Consider the following 4531-nt stretch of genomic DNA (forward strand, 5'->3'; position numbering starts at 1 on the left):
GGGAGAGAGACCCGGCGCCACGGCCCCAGCCAGCAGCACGAAGAGCTGACGAACAAGATCATAATGGGGCAGTCAGGGACACCATTCGTCTTTGAGATTCCTTCAGCCGGTTTGGTGGCTGACCATGACCCCGTAGCTGCGACCACAGCTCCGGATGAGGAGCCAAAGCGGAGCACGGGGCCGTGCATCCCAGCTGCTGGGCAAGCATCGTGTGCCCGCTGCAGCTGAAGAAGGGAGCAGTCACTGCGGACAAGGGAGTGCTGGGCACGTAGAGACCTGGAGGCAGCTCTGCATCAGCCCACAGCTGAGTGGGGTGGAAGTGATGCTGGAGGCCGTGTTTGGGAAAGGGAGGACATCTGCGTTCGTGTGGGGTGTTCTGACACACTGTAATTTCAGTTCTTTAAGTTGCATAGGCTATGTTTACTAAGAACTCTCCTTTTCTGCTAATGGTTTAGAAAATATTTCAGTATCGCCATCTCCATCATCTTCTTCCTTCCTGGTTCCAAATCAATAAAAACTTAGTCCTTTCCTACATTATTTTAAGGATACTATCTCCATCTAACAGAAGTTCACACATTATCAGTAGGAATGCTTGCTTTACAAATGTTGTAGAAAACTCACATCTTTTAAAAAACTGGCAGTGACTGACTTTCTTCCTGTAGACTTCAGCTTGACTTTATCACTTTTCCCATTTTGCAGATAGATTTTATACTTTTTCTCCCTCCTCAATTTAAAAATTATTTTCAGTATTATATATTGCATTTTTACTCTGACTGTTGTAACCACTGAACCACAATAGGCTTAAAAGTTATCCTTTTCATGAAATATACCTTGTTAGCCATCTAACAGAATTTGTTTTCTTCCTCTCTAAAGCTTTCCTACTCTCACTTATAATTTCCCATTTTTGGGGAACCACTGATACCTCTGGGGTCATCATCCCCTCTCATGACTCCTTGAGGTAGAGCAGTGATGAGAAAGTCCTCTGTTTGCTGGTAGTAAATTTAGTTGGGTCACTTGGAATGCATCACTCGGAAACCTCCACTCTCTGCTACAGTTATTATAATCCTTTGCACGCCTGTGTCCGTTTCATTTGCTTAAATGCTATCCAATTACTTTGTTGATAATTAACATATTTTGCATGGTTTTGCCTGGTGATGTTCTTAATCATTCTGTTGCTATTTCACCAATAACTCAACAGTATGTAACTGCACTCTGATTCAGTAATGTGAAGGAACAGAATATAACAGTTTGCTTTAAATAACTATCCTGGATATTATACTAATGTTTTCCTGTTGGTTGGCCAAGACAAAAGTATTTCTGACTAGAATGTGGCTTGTTTCTCCTGAACTTAATGCTTAGACAGCAAGACTGGAGACCCTTCCCTCTTGTACAGGGAGGAAAGGGGGAGAAGCTCTGGAGAAGTCAGTAGCTGTGGGGAGCCGAGCTGCAAGATTCCTAAGCCATTCCCCACAGAGGACTGCCATCTTCTGTTTAAGCCATTTCTGTTTGCCCAGCCTAAGTTTATAAAAAAACTGGGCAAAAGGTGAAGGGGGAAGAGAAGGGACCACACTGTACGAAGTGCCATTGGCGTAATCTTTTCATATGCTGTTGTGAGCTACCAAAAATATTTTATATAGTGTCCTATTTGCTGGTGAAGAATTGGAAATGTCTGTGATGTGTATCTAAGGTACTTCAGATAAGGAGTTTTTCTACTCCACGTCTTTGCCATGAACAGCTACAAGCCATGTTTGCTGTTACACAGGGAGTTAATGGTAATAGCTGCATCTTCTAGGTTTAAAATAAGTGAATTCAGGCTTACCAGAGAAGGATAAAGAAACCAACAGAGGTTCTTGAACTACTACACAGCCCTCAATGTGACTGTCCCTGCCTCTCTCTGGATGTCAAGGCACTGCTTTTATGAGAGTCACCAAAAGACTTCTGAGTACCAGGCTGTATCTTTATCCATAGCTGGAATATCTCCTCCCTGCGGAGGAGCAGAACAGAAAAGAGTCTTCATTCCTTTGCCCCCACTCCTCAAAATTCATACTTATTTCCACATCCTACCCTACTTTTCTCAGAAAAAATTTCCAAGGAGATGAAAAGCTCTCTACTAACAAGAATTTGCTTCTCTGCTTTCATGGCTGCTCTTGACAAAAAACAGCTTTCCCACCCTGTTGTTTAGATTTCATCAAAGTTTGCAAACCTGAAATCCACCATAGGAATTTTAGTCCCCTCCCAGAAGCTGTTATTCCAAGAGAGCTTAGAAATTCATCAGAGGATCTGAAAAACACATCAGCACTGGGAATCCACAACTAGGATTTCATGCCAGAAATAGGTGCCGCCTGAACTACTTTGCTTTTTCTAGGCATTGCAGTGAAATCACTGACAGGGAATGGGGAAATAAACTGTTCAGGAGATTCCTCTGCTTTAAATATTGCTCTAGGTTTGAGGAGGAGAATGGCAATTACTGTCAGAGATTCTCAGGGACTGACTTTATCGCACAACTAAGCATTGAGAACTCACTTCTGCAGATACGAACAAATTGGCTGTGACTACCTTGCTGTTACTGCAGTAGCACTGCAGCCAACAGAACTAAGCATGCAAATGTGAGACATCAGGCAGACATCTAGTATTAAGTATCCTGCTTTTTTTAATGGGGCACAGGCTTGTGAAGAAACACATGGCAAAACTGAAGGAAAATTATCTTGCCAAGCCTCATGTTATGCTATTTGTATAAATCTTGATATGAACAAGCAGAAGGAATTTGCTTGAACTTTTTTTGAAAATTCATACCTTGTGTTCTTGCTATCATCTGAGTGTTCCAGCTCTGCATGTGGGAACCTGGTTCTGCTACCCTGCTGAGGGCTGCTAAGGAGAGCTCTGATATAAGCTTATAAGCTTGCTCCCTTCTCTAGACTGGATGTTCTCTGGTTGTGTCTTCCAGTGGAGTGATGGTGATGACACTGCAAACCCCTCTCTTCAAAAAAAAAAAGGAGCAAACTCCCCCCTTAGGTAAGCTACCAGGCACCACTCTATTGCTGGAGTGTTAACAATTTATACAAATGCAAAACAAGCAAATTTGAGTATTTTATTCCCTCAGGTAAAAAATCTTTTTCTAGTTCATCACTGCAAACACTCAGAATTTGTGGGCCATTCTCAGTCACAGCTTACATAATTAGGAAGCTGTGGAAGTCATCATAGATGGACAGATGAAAGCAAAATCCAGGTACACCAAGAACAGGGAGATGAGTCAAAGATCCAAGAACTGCTTAAACATTTGCAGAGTCACGCAGTGAATTTCTGGAAAGACTGTTTGCAGTCCAGGTGCTCAAAATACGTGACTCTCAGCTGTAAAAGTGTGAGGACTGAGGGCTCAGTAAATGTACTTGAATAGTCCTCTCTGTAGATTTGATTGTCACTCTATTTTTCCTGCATGCAGATTTTGGTCCAGTAGTCCTCATATTTTATTTATAATTTAGGTCATATGCTGCTTTCATAATTTTTGTCTAGTCATTTAAAGCATCTTTGCCCAGTATTCAGACAAGAGAAAATATTGTGGGTTTATTATTATTATTATATTTTCCATTTTCCTTGGATTTAAGCAAAGTCTATATAGTGCAGAGTCTATGAAACACTTCAAATTCACTTTGAAACTTTACTTCAATGCTATTCAAAAGTTGAGGCATTAGAGTTGTCCATGAACAGTGAGAATGAAGCTCATTTCTTAACATTTCTGAAAGGTAAAAGCAAATCTGTAAGTATTTTAAGCAATTTTTAAGCAATTTTTTAAGTGATCACAAACACTTATTCATAACACACGCAAATGTCACACTCAAAAAAGAACTATACTGGCAACATGCTTTAAAAAATCAGCCTTTTAATAAGGATGTTTTACAAGTGGGGTCTCTCTTAGAATAGAGAATCAAAAAACTTCCATTACTGAAATAACTTTAAATTATGCATTTATAAGAGCAAAAATTCAAAAATTAGAGCCCAAATTAAGACTGAAAGGCTAAGATTCTCAGAACTGTTCATTGGTGTCTCTTTTTGGCTAATTACATTCAAAACCTCTGAAGATGCCTTACATGAGTGCTCAGTAAGTGAACTGCAGGAAATACTTGGAGAAAATTAGGTTCATTAAGATCTCTTCATTGAATCATAGAATTGTTTAGATTGGAAAAGAACCCTAAGATCACTGAATCCAACCATTAACCCAGCACTGTCTGCTGCCACTAACCCATGTCCCTAAGAGCCAAATATACAACAACTTTTAAATACCTCCAGGGGTGGTGACTCCACAACTTCCTGGGGCAGCCTGTTGCAACGATTGATAACTCTTTCCAAGAAGAAATTTTTTCTAATATCCAGTCTAAACCTACTCTGGAACAACCTGAGGCCATTCTCTTTCACCCTATCACTTGTTACCTGGGAGGAGAGACCGACCCCCACCTGGCTACAGCCTCCTTTCAGGCAGTTGTGGAGAGGGATAAGGTTGCCCCTGAGCCTCCTTTTCTCCAGGTGAAAAAACCCC

Source organism: Zonotrichia leucophrys, chromosome 1 (genome assembly GCF_028769735.1).
Source record: "Zonotrichia leucophrys gambelii isolate GWCS_2022_RI chromosome 1, RI_Zleu_2.0, whole genome shotgun sequence".
NCBI lineage: Eukaryota > Metazoa > Chordata > Aves > Passeriformes > Passerellidae > Zonotrichia > Zonotrichia leucophrys.